The sequence below is a fragment of the Muntiacus reevesi genome, chromosome 3, assembly GCF_963930625.1.
Source record: "Muntiacus reevesi chromosome 3, mMunRee1.1, whole genome shotgun sequence".
NCBI lineage: Eukaryota > Metazoa > Chordata > Mammalia > Artiodactyla > Cervidae > Muntiacus > Muntiacus reevesi.
In genome coordinates this window covers 49820947-49840345 of record NC_089251.1, presented here as the reverse complement: position 1 = coordinate 49840345, position 19399 = coordinate 49820947, and the positions used below count along the sequence as shown (strand labels likewise).

The following is a 19399-nucleotide window of genomic DNA, read 5'->3' as shown; positions in this document are numbered from 1 at the left end:
AAGCCAGAACTACTGGGTTACTGACAGCAATGTAGACTTAGAATGGTTGCCACAGCAGGACAGGAGACCAGTCCTGAAGCTGATATAAGAAGGGCAGTGGAATTGAGAACTCTGAATTGAGTTGGAACTCTCAAAAGGCTACAGTCTCAGTGAAAATCCAAATAAAGGGAACAAAAACAAAACAAAAATGCAATGACAAATGTAAATTCTTCGTCTCTGCCTTGGATCAGAGTGGGACAATTATATCAAGAATTGTTGCTGCAAAGAGAACAGAAATTTGCCTCAAGAAAGAAAACCAATAAGCTGTAAAGAAAATAATATTGCAATATATTATTTACCCTTCCGTTGACCCAGGTGATTTTACAAGGAGATTCTAGCAAAAACTCAAGCAATATATATAATCTCAATTTTATGCAAGCTATTTCAGGAAAAAAAAAAAAGTCATCATTTCAACCAATGCAGAAAATGTATTATCGACATTATTTTGTGATTTCAAATTCTCAAAAATCATGAATAAAGCAAAAATACCTTAACTAGATAAATTCCATGTAACAAAAATCAAAATCTATTCAATGAAGAATGTGTCATTTGCTGTATATCAGAAATGAGGCTTGGGATGCATTGTTATTACCATAGGTTTCATATTTCCTTTATATTATAATTCAAGAGAAAATGTACAGGATGAAGTTGAGGAAGGAAAATAAAATTGTCAATATTTTCAAACAATGCAATCATCTACATAGAAAGTTCAGAGGAATCTACATCAAACCAGGAAGAATTTTCAGTGTTCTGGCATCCAAGCCAAGTGTTTCAAAAAGAGAATGATCAACAGAATCTAATGCTAAGAAGCCAAGTGCTATAAAATATAAACAGTAAATGTTTGACTTGGCATTGTGAAAATGATTAGTGTCTTGAACAGGATTAATTTCTGTGGAGTGGTAGAAATAAATAGACAAAGAAAGGCAAGAGAAGTTTAGATAGAGTGAATGTTTTCAATTCTCTCAAGGAGTGATTTTAAACAGGAGTAGAGAATTGTGGAAGCAGCTATAGGGAATATGAATTTATATTTAAAAAAAAAAAATAGGAGTTATATGTTGTAGATCAAAATTCAAATAAAATGAATTTGTGGTGATACAAACCTGCTTGGTTTGATGATTTACCCTGGTAAATACTTAGAAAGAAAGAGGGTATGTGATAGGGGGGAGTTACACTGTACATTAACCAAGTCCCTTCTTGCTGAGCAATAAAGCAGGACTCATTAGTTTATCTTGTGTGAAAACATTAGTTAGTAACATAGCATTATATTAAGGGTTTCTCTTGTGGTTCAGCTGGTAAAGAATCCAATGGGCTAGACCTAGGTTCGATGCCTGGATTGGGAAGATCCCCTGGAGAAGGGAAAGGCTACCCACTCCAGTATTCTGGCCTAGAGAATTCCACAGATTGTATAGTCCAAGGGGTCTCAAAAAATCAGACACAACTGAGCGACTTTCACTTTCACTTTTAGCATTAAAGGCCCAAGAATGCAAAATTATAGAACATTTTGACTACAATTTTACACTTATAGTACAGTTTTTAATTCTCTTTATTTTTAATTATTAAGGTAAAATATGTTCAGGGTGGTATTTGTGTAAGTACTCCCTATAATATGTATGAAAATTATAGAATCTTTATATTTCTTCCAGTTACCTTTTATCTCAGTTTCCTTATTCCAATGAATTTTTTTTTACTTATTCCAATGAATTTTTAATCTTAGAATTGTATATTATGAAACCATTTGGTGATGTGGTTTGGGGAGCTCCAAAGAGTTCCAGTATAACAGCCCTTTATGTCTCAGCACAGAAGGAATTCAACAAGAAGCAAAGTGATAGCTAAAAAGTGATTTGTTAGAATAGCAAACTGTAAGGCTTACAAGTGGGTGGGTGAGGGGTTGCTGTGCCCTGGGAACTTACTGGGCTATGGTTTAATAATCATAAGAAAAGTAGGGGAGAGGGGAACATCTTTGTCTTTCTTGAGTAGACATCATGCTTCCATCATCAGCTCCTCCTTCAGGTTGGGCAGCAGAGTTTTCTTGTCCCACATGGTCAAGCTAGGTCCACAAATTATTGATTTTTATCTGTGCAGAGAGCATATCCTAGGGATCATTAATGTCCTGAGCTCACTGGGCAGGACGTGAGTCTCATACCACCAAAGTTTTATTGTTTTAGGACATGTCTCATGCATCTTTTGAATGGTTTTGTTGCTAAGCAAGCCTGCTTGGTTTTGTGATTAAGCAAACCTCTTTCTTGAGTAATGGCAGGGGGCTCTCATATTTATTCTATTTGAAATCCTAGTGTGGGGGAGATTAATTCCCTAATGTTATTAACTATTTAGTCACCAATTGTGTCCTTCTAACTGTATTTAACTGATGTGAAGAACTGACTCATTGGAAAAGATCTTAGTGCTGGGAAAGATTGAAGGCCATAAGAGAAGGGGATGACAGAAGATGAGATGGTTGAATGGCATCCCCCACTTGATGGACATGAGTTTGGGCAAGCTCCGGGAGTTGGTGACGGACAGGGAAGCCTGGAGTGCTGCAGTCCATGGGATCGCAAAGAGTCGAACACGACTGAGCAACTGAAATGAATTATGTCCCTATTGGTTATATGTTCTGCATGTGGCAGGTTGTAAATGAATTGCACCCCTTGGGATTATATACTGTAGCAGCCTGAGGTGTTACTCTTCCTTTTCTGGGTTTGTCCATTATAGTCTTTGTCCTGATTCTTTAATGTCTACTAAAAGAAACCAGTTGTTCTTTCAATGAAGGTTTAGTTTCACCAAGAAGGGTTGCAGTGGAAGCAACCTCTTAAAATTGATTAATAAATATATTTACTCCAAATATTCACCTGTCATTTCCTCCAGTGGGAAATTATCACTGACTCTGCCCAAAGCTACTTTTGAGCATGGTGAAAGAATGAAAAATATAATTTACCAAGAGTATTCTACAAAACAAAGGACTAACCAAATAAGATCTCCACAGAAGGAGCTTCAATCATTCTCAGGTTGTTTAACATGAAATATTTTATGAAATATAATCAAATCTTGTGCAGGGATCCCTCTTTCTACTTTTCTCTTAAAGAATGGGAAATATTAAAATGTATTCTCCTAAGTCCAGAACAAATCCACATATATTATGATCTTTATTTCTCTTTTTTTGAATCTTATATATGTGCATATGTGAAAATATTTACTGTGATCAGTATATTCATATCATTTTTCAAAGTTTTGGACTTGATTTGGTTGTTGTGGTTTAATGATATATTATAAATTTCCTTCCATGTCACATTTATATCAGCCAATTATGATGACTATAAATCATTCAATAATGTGATATACAGAAATTTTTAAGCAATTTAGTAATTAAGGTATTTTTTCTAAAATCTTGCTAGCTGCAAGCATGGCTGCAAATGAACTCCTTGAAAATATATTGATATTTGTGAAGACTTATGCAGCACTATCATAAATTAATAAGAGACCAAGTAGGTTGGGGATTGACTTTTGCCTATCCCTAGCTTAATCAAAGAAGCTCCACTTTTGTTTGTTGTATACATTGAACTTCCATAAAAACTGGTTGAAAAAGTTTCTGCAGGATGAAAAATAGGTAAACAATAATAAAAGTTAAAATAGCTTTATTAAAATATATCATCTCTCATCTTAATATTAAAAGTATAAGAACAGAACTGTACCAAAGAAATTTCAAGGCTTTCCTGAGAGACTCTGGGGAGACTTATTTAACAGTATCTTTATTATCTCACAGTTTGCTACTTTTTTGGTAACATTTGGTATAAAGTCCCCATTTACCATTTGGATGAAGACTTTTCCAATCTCAAGTAACACACATTCTATTACTAGATATAATAAAACCTTGGAAGCATCAAAAAGATTTAAACTCTAGAACATCTAGAACAAGCCAGGTCAATGTAGTTTGAAAGGAAATTCATCCTTGGAAGTCCACTTAAAACCATTTAGTCACAGTTGGATACCATTTGTGTGATCTACCTGTAAGGGCTGTTTATCCCATGTGCATGTGATAGTTAAATATGCACAAAAAAACCTTTTGGCCAACTATACTAAGTGCCTTTACTCATGAAGTTATTCTCTTTTAGCTATAGCATCTCACTTTTTGAACCAGTGGATTTAGTTTTCCCAGCCACTTTCAGCTGTTCTTTGGCAATGATATTTGATAAAGCACAAACATAAAAGGGTTTCAAGCATACCTTCTGGGGAAGAAAATAAGCAAACTGTTGAAATTTTCTGGGCCAACTCTGACTTGACTTTCTCCAGTTCATTCTACATTCAGCTCTTTTAAAAATACAGCCTTTACATTAACTACAATACAATATGGTAGTATTTTAGTATGCAAGAAATTGCTACAAACCACAGAATAACTTGAATTCTCCAGGTCAGAATCTTTTCCTGGATCTCAGGACATGTTTTATTTCCTCAGTATTTTGACAGTGCTTAAATCCAAACTCTCTTCCACATAGATAACAACCAGGCTTCATAAATCAGCACACCGTTCACTCTCTGCTTCTCCCAGCATGCAGAACTTATGCTTAACAAGCATATTCTTTTTGGGGGAAGGAATAGTTTGATGCAATTGACATCACCACTAGGACAAAGTTGTGTCCTAGAAGTTGCTTTGGAATTCAAATGAGAAGATCTGTTTTCTAGCCAAGGGCTGGCCTCTTGCCAACTGTGAAACCTTGAATTTTCTTCTCTGGAGGGGAAATGTGCTCATCCCTTTGCCTCGAAGAGCTATATCACATGGGACTCAACAAATGCTTTGTAAACCAAACCATGTTCTATAAACTTGAGAGGTGGACTTTTTTTTTCTTTTGTTCTCTTTCCTCTTTCAGTGTCTCCAATCAAGTTCCCTAGAGTGGTGCTTTGCATGGTTTTAGTCAGTGGAGATATTTAGTCTCCATTCTTTGAAATGGTCATCTCTATTAAGGCTTAAATAATTCTATATAGACAAAGGAAGTCTTTCATTCCTCCTGGGAACAATTATTATTATTTTTATAAGCTTTGGTTTGGGAAGAGCTATCATCAAGAAAATCCTGACCAGTGAAAGTCCATCTGTAAGAGAAAGGAATCAATGATAAAAAATAATATGAATAAGAAATGGCAACTTTGACTACATCAAAGCCAGGCCTACAAGCTTAATCTACCAAAATCTAGCTATGTGACAGACATAAAATAGGTGTTTGAAGAGACCTAAACAGTAAGCCAAATAAAAAGATGATCAAACTTGAAGTCTGTCTTCGGGAAGCTCTGAGAGAAGCCAAGGCAGTTAACACATGTAAACATAAGACATACAATAGCTGTAATATTATTTATATAGATTCATTTGATGTTAAATGAGAGAAATGTGACAAACATTGTGAGAGCAGAAACGGATAATCGGTTGGCTCTGCCCACAGAAATCTGACACACATTCACCACGGGTCAGTCATTCCTTGTGAGAAATAAAATATTCCCTGCCAGATCAGTAAACAGAAGATGTCACAGTCATCAGCGATTGCAGCCATCTCTTAAGGTGAGCTGGTGAGCCCTGAGGGAACTCAGGAAAGAAACAAAGAATATCTGCCATCTAGCAGCCTTCAGACTGCAGCCACTCCCAATGATGAGCCCTGAGGAAATTCAGGATATGAAAACACAGGATACTGGCCCCAGATAGCCGAGTGCATGAAGGAATGATTTCAGTGAGTCCTTATTCTTGCATCTTCCCATATAGAGAAAAGTGCTAAATTCCTTAACTTGAGACTTCAAGTTTTGGAGGGGTGGGGGGAGCGGGTTGTGCTATGTGCTTAGTTTCTGTCATGTCTAACTCCTTGAGATCCCATGGACTTTAACCCACCAGGCTCCTCTGTCCACGGGGATTCTCCAGGCAAGAATACTGGAGTAGGTTACCATTCCCTCCTCCAGGGGATTTTCCCAACCCAAGGATCAAACCCAGGTCTCCCACATTTCAGGCAGTTTCTTTCCTGTCTGAGCCACCAGGGAAGCCCATAGTTTTATTTTATTAACATTAACTTTTTGTTTCTACTACTTGCCTTTTGTTGCAAGGCTCTTATATGTCCTAGTTCCTTGCCTCACCTCCTTGGAGCATTTTTCCTGAGGTCACAGGTCATTTGAGATGATGTCTCTCATATATGAGGTCTTCAGTATGTCCACTGAATAAAACATAGCTCTCAACTTTCAGGTTGTTAATATTGTTTCTGTTGACACTTAGACCACCTGTGTGTTACCTAATGGCAACCTCAAAAGTCTGACTGCAGCTTCCCATATAACCTCATACCATTCAGTTCTCTTTCCTGCCAAATAGGAAAAGGAAAGAACAAAGACTGGATGAGATTTTGGATGGTAGCATTTGGAATGATAACTTTACAAGGAAACACTCTTCTTACATGCTGGAAAAAAATGTTAAATCCCAGATTCAGCTAACCTAGCATGTCCTTGAGGATGTACATGTTCTCAGCAAGGTATTTCTATTCCTTACAAGAAATCCCACAGGGACATCTGCACTCCTTCCAGTTATCACTTCTGATCAGAGTACCTAACTCTCCATTGATTTGCTGACAGCTTGCAATAAAAATTTTAAAATCTACCACACAGTTTGAAAGGAGAAAATATCTACATTATATCTTTTTCAGTCTCAAAGGTGATACATTTTAAAAATATATAAATTGTAGACACCAAGGAGCTCTACAAAGTCATAGTTTGGCTGCTTATGCAATGTGTGTGAGACTAACAAGGAGAATTCATCCACAAAAATCTCTATGACCTAAAGAAAGTTAAAAATAATTGCTGATGACAATGCATTGCATTTGAGTTCAAGTTAAATGTTGCCAATCTCAACATTTTTTTTTTCTTTTTAAAGTTCAAAATAGGAAGAAAGGATGTTTTGATTACAATTTATAGAGGGAATAAACTTACTTACTCACCTAACATTATAATACAAGAGAACCCTCCCTGTGTAATTTTAAAATGGTTCACATCAAAAAAAAAAAAAAAAATGAGGAAAATAATGTTCATGGTGAGAGTGTGTCCTGAACCAAGAACTAATAGTTGATTTAACTTTGTGACATGAGGTAAGATAATCACACACACACACACACACACACACACACAATGGTGATTGAATGGTGGACAGATCGCATGCATGCATGAATAGGCTCTATATAAGGAGAAAAAGGATTTCACCAAAACTGGGCAGTGGGGCAAGAGGGGAAAATAAAAAGTGGAGGGAGGGTAGAAAATCATTTTCCATGGGGATGCTGTTTCTCTCAGAAATTTAACCAGTGAACTAGAGACTCTGGCCTTGAAGAGACATCATATTGTTAAGTGTATTCAATTTCCATTATATTAATCTTCAAATATTATGCTTCTTGAAACCTCCAAGGACATATAAATCCATATACTCAACAACAAAGAAAGGAGTTATCTAGTGGGGTACACGAAGAACAAATAAAATATATATCTTTAAGAAAAATACAAGCCAGTAGTTAGTATTAGACAGAGAATCAAAGCAGAATAATATATTGATATTAGGGAATAATCACATCATGGCATCTTTAAACATGCAAATTTGCTTTTCTCAATCATATTTTTCCAACATTTTCTTTTAATTTTATAACTATTCTCTAGAAACATGGAAATACTGGTTTTAACCAGATTCCACGTGTCCAAGAAGACAAGAAAATTCATGTTTCAAAAATTTCCCACTAAAACTTAATTCAAAATGCTACTGAAGTGTAATTTAACTACAAACTCCTTGGCCATCTGAACCTAGAGTGATTGTCTTCTGGTATAAATATGAAAGTTGGAGTAGTATTTTGGAGTAAGGAACACTGCAGCAATCCCCCCTTTCAAAGAATATTTCATATCTACTCCTTGCCTGGAAGTTAAACATTCCTAGTAAATATTTTATCTAGAGTTTTCAAAATGGATGTGTAAAAATTCCATGGTTGGGTTTGTCTTTATTTTTTCTTACTCAATCTTAATTTTCCTGACATATTACTAAACTTTCTTTTTTAAGTCAGATTTTCATAGACATTTAGGATTGGTACTGTAAAAATAATAATAATAATAATGGTTGTGCAGGGTCTAACTACCCTTTAATTTCCAAACACAATCAAGTAGAAATAACCATTACATCAAATTCAGCACTTTCTTTGAGCAGAATTTAAGCTAGACTCCAGCATCAAATATATGATCTAGCTGACTCTACGGCTGCAGCGAATAGCACTTCATATGCCTGTCTAATCAAGCTGTTTTTCAGTCTAACTGGTACCATTTTTCTTAGTTTTTATTCCCCTATTTCTTCTTTTAAAAAAAATGGAGCATAGGCGCTTGTAAAGCGCTGTAAGTGCTGTGTTAGTCTCTGCTATAGAGCAAAAGTGAGTCAGCCACGCTTGTGCACATACCTTCTCTCCCTTGGATTTTCCCTAATTCTTTTTTATGCTATATTTTCATTCATTACCTTAAAGTGATTGCACTGATAGTGTCAGGCTTTCTGTGGTAGTAAATAAATCATCTTGGGTTACCCTGGTCTTGTGGATACACATTTGCCTACTTACTATTCACTATCCTGTTTTCTCCACCGTGACCTTTCCTAGTTTAGTAAAGTTTAGTTCTCCGATGTAACACTTCATCCACTTCTACAATCTGTGAACTCAAGAGTGTCATTGGTTTATTTAAATATAATCTTGCCTGAGATGATCTCTCATCAGTCTCTGTCTCACTTCTGATCAGCAAATTAGGGTTCCGTCGATTGCATCTGCAGTTTTCATTACTGACCAGTCTTGTGTATCCTGGTGCTAAACTTTGGTGCTAAATATAAGTTTCAGGGAATCCTAACCCTTCATATTCCTACCATAATATTCAGTCAGTTTCTTCCCTCTTCCTTCATGTTAACATGATTCAATGTATTTCTTAGCTTGGCATTAAACATTTTATGATTGGAAAATCATAACATATTAAAGTCTCATTTCACAGGATGTACCAAAATGAAAGTTTGTCTCTAGACAGGTTGAACTCATCATTTTCAAAACCACGTTATAATTGTCTTTCTTTGTTTGAACTGCTCATTTTTCTGGAATGCTTTTTGGCTATGAGTAGCTGAGTGTCTAGATCATAACAATTGCTCAAAAATACTTTTTGGTTTGCTTTTGTGTTCAATGAATTCATTGGTTCAATAGATAGGTATTTAAATATATATTCATATATAACTGAATCACTGTGCTGTATAGTAGAAATTAACACAACATTGTAAATCAATTATACCTCAACAAAATAATTTTTTTAATATATATGTTTAACACTGATGATTATGTGTTAGACACAAGAATACAACAGGGACCCAAACAATGTCCTTTATCTTAAGAAACATACATCCAAAAAATATTTCTGAGATTAATCCTTTGTCTGTTGCTTCATTTGCTATTATTTTCTCCCAATCTGAAAGCTGTCTTTTCACCTTGCTTATAGTTTCCTTTGTTGTGCAAAAGTTTTTAAGTTTCATTAGGTCCCATTTGTTTATTTTTGCTTTTATTTCCAATAATAGCAAATGAAGCAACAGACAAAGGATTAATCTCAAAAATATACAAGCAACTCCTGAAGCTCAATTCCAGAAAAATAAATGACCCAATCAAAAAATGGGCCAAAGAACTAAACAGACATTTCTCCAAAGAAGACATACAGATGGCTGACAAACACATGGAAAGATGCTCAACAACACTCATTATCAGAGAAATGCAAATCAAAACCACAATGAGGTACCATTACACGCCAGTCAGGATGGCTGCTATCTGAAAGTCTACAACCAATAAATGCTAGAGAGTGTGTGGAGAAAAGGGAACCCTCTTAAACTGTTGGTGGGAATGCAAACTAGTACAGCTGCTATGGAGAACAGTGTGGAGATTTCTTAAAAAACTGGAAATAGAACTGCCATATGACCCAGCAATCCCACTCCTGGGCATACACACTGAGGAAATCAGATCTGAAAGAGACACATGCACCCCAATGTTCATCGCAGCACTGTTTATAATAGCCAGGACATGGAAGCAGCCTAGATGCCCATTAGCAGATGAATGGATAAGGAAGCTGTGGTACATATACACCATGGAATATTACTCAGCCATTAAAAAGAATTCATTTGAATCAGTTCTAATGAGATGGATGAAACTGGAGCCCATTATACAGAGTGAAGTAAGCCAGAAAGATAAAGAACATTACAGCATACTAACACATATATATGGAATTTAGAAAGATGGTAATGATAACCCTATATGCAAAACAGAAAAAGAGACACAGATGTACAGAACAAACTTTTGGACTCTGTGGGAGAAGGCGAGGGTGGGATGTTTCGAGAGAACAGCATCAAAACATGTATATTATCTGTGGTGAAACAGATCACCAGCCCAGGTGGGACGCATGAGACAAGTGCTCGGACCTGGTGCACTGGGAAGACCCAGAGGGATCGGGTGGAGAGGGAGGTGGGAGGGGGGATCTGGATGGGGAATACATGTATCTCCATGGCTGATTCATGTCAATGTATGACAAAACCCACTACAATATTGTAAAGTAATTAGCCTCCAACTAAAAAAATAAATGAAAAAAAAAAAAAGAAAGAAATATGCATCCAAAAAATAAATAAATAAATAAAAATTTTTTAAAAAGAAATATACATCCAGGAGACAGAGACAATTAGAAACAAGTTTACAATGATGTCAATGATATAATAAGTACTATAAATTGATCAAGCTATAGAGGCAGGAGAAAAAGAAAGTATTATTTTAGAAAGGCCAAGGGTCTATGATGAGAGGAAACAAGAAGAAAAGAGTATAACAGAGAAGTGATTAGCCAAAAAAAATGGGGGGGAGGCGAGAACTTTCCAGACAAGAAAAAAGCAAAGACCTTGAAATGAGAGGTCACTGTATTTGAGAACAAGGAGGGGAATGAGGATTGAGAAGAGTTGGTATTGGAGGAACCAGCAACTGTAGCACAAAGAGACATGAAATAAAATGGATGCTCCCTGCCTGCACACCACCTCCTAGGAAATACGGGATATTTGCTAAGAAAGAAAGAAAGAGAGGGAGGAAGGAAAGAAGGGAGGCAGAAAGGAAGGAAGGAAGAGAGACAGAAAGGGAGAAAGAGAAAGAGGGAGGAAAGGAGAGAGGGGAGGAGCAAGAACAAGAAGGAAAGAAAAGGGAAAGAAAAATTAGCTTGCCCTCATGAATAAATGATTACTTAAATGAACCTGAAATTTTGGAATTAAATTTCACAGTCTTTACCTGCAGGCTCTTTTATTTTTCTAAACTTTTTTATTAAGGAACATTTCAAACACACAAAAATAGAAGGAGTAGTGTAATAAATTCTCATGAATCCATTAATTAGCTTCAAAAATAATCAACACAAGACCAGTTTCATCTCATCTGTATCATTCTCTTGTCCCTTCTCCATTTTTATATATAGTAGGTGCTTGTTGGTTATTTAAATGTAGCAGTGTGTACATATCAATGGCTTCTTTGGTGGCTCAGCAGTAAAGAATTCACCTGAGATAGAGAAACTATAGGAGATGCGGGTGCAGTCTTTGGGTTGGGAAAATCCCTTGGAGGAAACCATGGCAACCCACTCCAGTACTCTTGCCTGGAGAATCCCATGGACAGAGGAGCCTAGCAGGCTACAGGACACAGGGTCTCAAAGGTTGAAGTGACTTCGCATGCATGCATGCGTGCACATGTCAATCCCAAATTCTCTATCCTTTCCCCTCCCCTTCCACCCTAGCAACCATAAATTCATTTTCTATGTAACCATACATTCATTTGTCATCTGCCTCTGGGGAGATTGAATCCTGTCCTGCTGCAGCTATTGACCTTCAACACTCTCTGAGGGAATTCAGGGTGGATTGAGGCACTCTGTGCTCCAGGGAATCTGGTGGGACAGATCTTTAGATAGATATTTTTAGAAAAGTGAAAGTGAACGCGCCCTCTCGTGGCCATCTGGATGAGCGCAGAAACATTTCCAATATTTCCATGGAATATCAATTCTCCAGGCCAAAATAGTGCAGTGGTCTTGACTGAGTCGTTAAGTAAGAGGCTGATCTGACACTTTTCCTCAGTTTGGCTGCCTTTATAGAATTTGTTGGCATAAAAGTGAGGAGAATATATGACAGCTTTGCTCCAAAGAAAAGGGACTAGAGTCCTTGCAGTCGGTTTCAGTTTCCTCAGGTGACTGAGAAATTTATAGGAGTGGTGGAGGGCTAGTCCTCATACCATGCAGTTGTCCCATAGGAGAAACCCACTCATTTATTAAAACACGTGCTCATCTAGGGGTCACTATAAGAACTGGCCATTCAGCGACCTGAGCACCCACACTGGTCTTAGACTGCTGGAGGGAGAATCTGAGGCTTGTAAGAAGAGCTGAAATGACTCTGGAGTAACTCCTGGAGAAGTTAAGCTCATAAGCAGCACACAGGCCCACCATACAATTTCACTAGTAATTTTTATCCCTGAAAATGCAACTTAAAACGGGTAACAAAATCTCAAAAACAGAATCAGAGGAGTATCAGAAAGCCAACCTCTGACTGACACTCCAGCCAGATTCGTATACAATACATATGGAGCTCATGCTTGCAAGTATCTAATTAATTGGAGAAAGTATACTAAAGAAGATCTCAATAAAAATGTCCAAATTGGGTTTCTTTTGATATTACAAAGTTGACATTTTTGCGTACACAGTTAGAAAAAAGCCATAAGATCAACCGGAGTGAATGGAACAGTTGCTTTGGTATGTAGGAGATTCTAAAAGAGAAAATGATAAAGTAGCTCCTTTGCAGGTAACCAACAAGAAATTGCTTAAAAGTGTATCAGAGCTAAGTCTGGAGCCACAAGCACCGACTCTGCCAGGTCGCAGGTCTAGGAGGCCTGAGGAAGGCACGTTTGGCATTTATGCCATTTGGCTTTTGATTTCTGGGCATCACTTTGACTTTTGTTTTATTTGGAGTTTCACCAGCTGGTGACTTTCTGGTTTTGCTGGTTTGATTTGAGTATGCAGACATTTGGTACAAACTGTGCAAGCTAAAAGGTAAAGTGCTTCCTTTAACGTTCCACATCCCACCTGGGAATCCCTTGGGAAAAAATTTTGAATGACTGGTCAACATATAGCTCTATCCAATGACAAAGAAAAAATATTAGATCTTTATTGACATAGGAAGGGAAGATGGCCTGAAGTCCCCTGTTGTCCAGTAACTTGTCTCATCCCTCTAGGCAGTCCCCTTCAGGTGTCCTTCAGGCACTCAGAACAAACACAATTATTTTTATAACTAGAATCTACTCTGTATGTCCAACTCTTTGCCACCCTATGAACCACAACATGTCCATCACCAACTCCCAGAGATTACTCAAACTCTTGTCAAACTCAAATTTGAGCTGGTGATGCCATCCAACCATCTCAGTCTCTGTTGTCCCCTTCTTCTCCTCCCTTCAATCTTTCCCAGCATCAGGGTCTTTTCTAATGAGTCAGTTTATTGTATCAGGTGGCCAAAGTACTGGAGCTTCAGCTTCAGCATCAGTCCTTCCAATGAATATTCAGGACTGATTTCCTTTAAAATTGACTGGTTTGATCTCCTAGCAGGCCAAGGGACTCTCAAGAGTCTTCTCCAATACCACAGTTCAAAAGCATTAATTCTTTGGCATTCAGCTTTCTTTATAGTCCAGATCTCACATCCATACATGACTACTAGAAAAGCCATAGCTTTGACTAGATGGACCTTTGTCGGCAGAGTAATGTCTCTGCTTTTTAATATGCTGTCTAGGTTGGTCATAGCTTTTCTTCCAAGGAGCAAGCATCTTCTAAATTCATGCCTGCTGTCACCATATGCATTGACTGAGAGGCTGACCTGAACTGAACTGCCTCACCTGCTTCCTCAGGAATGAACAAGACTACGGCTGAGTCAGAGTGGCACTGGGGCTCAGGCAAGTAAAAATGGCAAAGTTTCTCTATCATTTATAAGTTGCCTTTTCTTCTTCTTTTTTTTAAATTACCTTTTCTTAATTTAGCATTCATTTTGTTAATTTAAATTTTCCTTTGACTGTTTTCCTGACCTCTGATTAAGTTGATTTTAACAATTTTTGCTTGATCTTTTAGTGTTTCTGTGAAGGGATAGCTACTTGGAATTACCTACTCCACTATTTTAGTTGATGGTTATTCTTAACACATTAGTTTTTGCACTATATGTTAATCTATTTTTATGTTTTCACTGAGTTCTGGAAGATTTACTCAAGCTAGTAAAATATATAAAAAGCAAGTGGAGAAGGAGGCGACAGGGAATGAGATGTGTGGATGGCATCGCTGACTCAATGGACATCAGTTTGAGCAAATTCAGGGAGATAGTGAAGGACAGGGAAGCCTGGTGTACTGCAGTTCATGGAGTCAAGAGGAGTCAGACATGAGTTAATGACTGAACAACAACAACAACAAATCTCTGCATATCTACTGATAGACACATCTTATGTACATATCTAGACCTAGATTTTGGCATTTTATTTCACTTTCAACCTTATGTTTACCCTCTCCATTGTTTTGTTTTAACACCAGGGGAAAGTATGAACACAGTTCCCCACTACCACAAATTATGCACTTGAGTTTCCCACATTTGGGGAAATAACAGTAGTCAGCACATCTGAAATGCAATGGATTAGCCTTGCTCTGGGAAAACCATGTTTTTGATTATGAGAGGGTAACAGGCAGGAAGGCCAGGGGTCTCCAAATGGAGGAAAGAGGCTGCAAGTGCCAGACATTTTTATCTCTCTTAAGCAGCAGGAAGAAACAAACCAGCGATATGTTTTTCCTTCTCTATACAAATTTAAAAGGAGGTTTCTCTTAACATGCTGTGTTGCCATGACACCTGGTCTCACCTAAAGCTAACTACTCTCAAACCCTGAGTTAACCAATACATTTCTTCTTCTTATGGAAATGTTGTCTTAAGCTATGTTAATGTACCCCAGACTCTATCTTCAAGTTGGTTCCACCAAACGGCCTAACTTACTTACTCAGGTGTTGTTCCCCTAATCTATGTAAACAAAACTATTTGTTGGTATTCTGCCCTTCTACAAGATTCAAGTCAATCGTTTTATGGCCAGGGATGAATTACCTGGTGCCATTCTAAATTTTATGACATTCCTTTCTTTTCATTAACAGACTGTGAGTGACTATATAACATACAGCTAAAGACTAGAAGGGGGCTACTCTTTTGCCCCCTTCTGATGCCTATGTCAGAAGCTTTCTCTACCTCCTTTATACTTTAATAAAACTTTATTACACAAAAGCTCTGACCAATCCAGCCTTGTCTCTGGCCCCGGATTGAATTCGTCTCCTCCAGAGGTCAAGAATCCCGCATCTTATCGTTCAGCAACAACCTTTCAATTATGGTGTCTCCCCTGCCAGGTAAGAATATCCATTGGGTTTTAATTCGGTCATCTATTTCTTACTTGGTCAACCTTTCCAGCTCTCAGATTTCTCATGTCTTGCTAGATATAGTGATTCATGAAGTCCACATGAGAGCAGCAAGTTAAATATTTTCTAAAGACTTCTCTTGTGTTTGTGCCATATTAAGGACTGACCCCTGGTTTTGAACAAGATAAATTTTTCTCACTCCAAATTCATTCTCAAAGTAGAGTTGCAGGAAAGGGGACTCCTTTCAGGGCCCGAGAGTGGGCTCTTGTCTAACACTTGGATATGAATTGTCCAAGGAGACATGCATACTGGCAAACTGGAAATTTTGAGAACTGGGAATTGGAAAGAGGCACCCAAGAGGAGAGCAGTAGGGTAAGGGAACCCAGGACAACTGCCCTCCCAGTGTCCAATTTTATGGTGATGGAGTTAGTTTCCTGGTTGTCTCTGGCCAATCATTTTGCTTGGCTCATAGTCTGACTCAGGATCCTTCCTGCTGGCACATGCATTTCTTAGCCAAGATGTATTCCAGAAGAATAATTCTGGGAGGCTAGTCATCTCCTCTTCTTCTGGCCTCTCCCATAGTTATGGCAGCAACTCTGTGTTCCTTATCTATCTGGATCTCCTGAGGTGAGGCACTCAGGCAAGTGGTCATTATCCTATCTAACCAAGGCAGGTGGTTTGATTTGATAGTTCCCTAACAATAGTTTGTAAACTTTTTTTCCAAGAAAGCAAGGCTGAATTCTTCTGTAAGCCTTTCCACCACCACCATCCCCACCCACCCCCACCTCCACCCCCCCAGTTTTTAGCATCAGTTTCTTTTCCTAGGTCTCCAAAGATATCTTATTATAGAAGTGAAAGATTTTCATGAGTCCATCACCAAAAGCTATTTATAATGAAAGTCTGTAAACCTTTAGTTATTTTAATGCTATTCATTATGTCTCTTGATTTTCCTGATATTAGTTAGGAATTTATTTTTCTCTAAGATACTAGATATAGCTTATTATAATCATTCAGTTCAGTTCAGTCACTCAGTTGTGTCCGACTCTTTGCGACCCCATGAATCGCAGCACACCAGGCCTCCCTGTCCATCACCAACTCCCAGAATCCACTCAAACTCATGCCCATTGAGTCAGTGATGCCATCCAGCCATTTCATCCTCTGTCGTCCCCTTCTCCTCCTGCCCCCAATCCCTCCCAGCATCAGGGTCTTTTCCAATGAATCAACTCTTTTCATGAGGTGGCCAAAGTATTGGAGTTTCAACTTCAGCATCAGTCCTTCCAGTGAACACCCAGGACTTATCTCCTTTAGGATGGACTGGTTGGATCTCCTTGCAGTCCAAGGGACTCTCAAGAGTCTTCTCCAACGTCACAGTTCAAAAGCATCAATTTTTCGGTGCTCAGCTTTCTTCATAGTCCAACTGTCACATCCATACATGACCACTGGAAAAACCATAGCCTTGACCAGATGGACCTTTTTTGGCAAAGTAATATCTCTGTTTTTTAATATGATATCTAGGTTGGTCATAACTTTCCTTCCAAGGAATAAACGTCTTTTAATTCCATGGCTGCCATCACCATCTGCAGTGATTTTGGAGCCCCCCAAAATAAAATCTGACAGCTTTCACTGTCTCCCCGTCTATTTCCCATTATAATCATTAGGATTCCACTATATTACTTTAATCAAGCAATTAGAATGAGAGAGAACCCTTATCCATCTCTATCTGTATGTATACCAGCATAATTTTCTGAACTCTGAAGCATGAGGAATTACTGAAAAGTAGACAGAAGCAGCATTTCTAGAAGCACTGCAACTGCATGGTGAATATGGGAAGGACTAAAAAGAACTCCCAAATACCCAAAGGGGAGAAGGTAGAGCCTACAGAAATACTGATTTTCAGGGAATCAACTGAACCCAAAGTTTATTTGTTCCACTCTCCTTCCTACAAATAGAAAATATGCAAGTTCCTCTTTAAAAAAAATAATAATTTTAATGAAACAGTAATTTGAAAGAAATTCTACTTAAGTTGGAGATTTTGCATATTCTTTAGTAAGTTGTTCAAGTGTTTCATAATGTTTGGAGACTGAAATCTAAGTATTATTCCCTCATGCTGCTAACACACACACACATACACACATTTTCAAAAATATATCACCCAGTATTTTATTTTTTATACATGCTGTGAATCATTGGAAGATTTTAATGTCCCTATCAGTAAATTAAGAGAATTAATGTGAAATCCTGAGGCTATAGTGACAATGTTGTAATTGTCCTTGGTGACTTTTAGATTTATGTCAAAAAGGCACAAGGTCAACTAAAATTCCAATTAAAATAAAGTGGAATAAAGTTCTGTACAAAAGACCCATTTCATTAAATGCCAGCAGTAAATATGTATTTCTTTTAAGAGTGAGGCTTCTGGACTTCATGAAGAGAACTGTTTCTTTCTCTCTTTCTCTTTTTTTTTTTGCCTCCTGAATAAACAAGGCAATTTTTGACATGAAATAGATTTAGCTCATTCCAAATCTGAATTCTGAAATGTCTTGGGAAATTTTCAAGCTTTCTCAGCTATTATTTTTTCCATTGATTTTTATTATTTCACAATCAATGTAATCAGTTATTAAAAACAATCAATATTGCTTTATTTTACCCAGATATTATCAATGTCTTTGTCACCATTTCTTATGCCACAGAGTCCTTTTTTTAATATTCCCTTAGTGAGCTCTTTGGTGATAAAGTATCTCAGTTTTTATTTGTCTGAAAATTATTTTTGTTAAGGTAATAGGTTGTCAATTGTGTTATCTCAATCTGTTGAAGATATTCTACTACCTCTGGCTTCTGTTATTGCTGTTGTTTCTGTTATTATGACAAGCAACTTTCTTTGACAAAGTTCTAATTTTATTTCCCAGATGCCTGATTTAAATATTGTTTAGAGCAGTGGTTCCCAAATTTTGCTGCACGTTAGTATCACCTAGCGAAATTTTATAAATCCCGATGGCCCTGATTGCACCTCATACTAATTTAATCAGAGTATCTACAGGTGGAAACAAGGTATCAGAAGTTATTTGCCAGGTGAGTATAATATACAACTAAGTATGAGAACCACTGGTTTAGAATTTTCATCCATCAGTGTAAACAGAAATCACTTCACATGTTATCAAAGATTCCTGGTTCCCTCTCCCAGTCTGATCCAGTGTATCAGATATGGGGCACTCCTGGTGATTTAGACGTGAGTGAGCCATGCATGCAATGAAGAAATACTCTTACAGAACAAAGATATACTCAATAAGTGGTTCTTGGAATCACAGCATGAGAATTACTGGTGAGCTTGTTAGAAATGCAGATACTTAGGGTCTATTGACATCTACTGGGTGAGAATCAATGAACCTGAGGAACCTGTTTTCTTTTTCAAACTTTCCAATTGATTCTTATGCACATTTAATCTGAGAACCACTGGTGTAAAGCATATGAAACCTAAGTATGTGGCTACTAATCAGAACCACCTATCAAGCCACTATACTAGACTTCTTCAGTTCAGTTCAGTTCAGTCACTCAGTCGTGTCCGACTCTTTGCGACCCCATGAATCGCAGCACACCAGGCCTCCCTGTCCATCACAAACTCCCAGAGTTTACTCAAACTCATGCCCATCGAGTCAGTGATGCCATCCAGCCATCTTATCCTCTGTTGTCCCCTTCTCCTCCTGCCCCCAATCCCTCCCAGCATCAGGGTCTTTTCCAATGAGTCGACTCTTCGCATGAGGTGGCCAAAGTAATGGAGTTTCAGCTTCAGCATCAGTCCTTCCAATGAACACCCAGGGCTGATCTCCTTCTTAGCTCTCCCTTATTGTCCACCATGGTAATGAGTACACCATGTAGTAAATGATAGAGAAACACAGTCAAAGGATGATAT

The 19399-nt window shown here is 37.7% G+C and overlaps 1 non-coding gene across 1 annotated transcript; it reads right to left on the bottom strand.

The window, feature by feature from the left end:
• Window positions 1-14634: 14634 nt before the first annotated feature.
• LOC136165540 (U1 spliceosomal RNA) lies at window positions 14635-14794 on the bottom strand. Its single transcript, XR_010662572.1, has one exon. It is a non-coding gene; the product is annotated as a U1 spliceosomal RNA (small nuclear RNA).
• Window positions 14795-19399: the final 4605 nt, after the last annotated feature.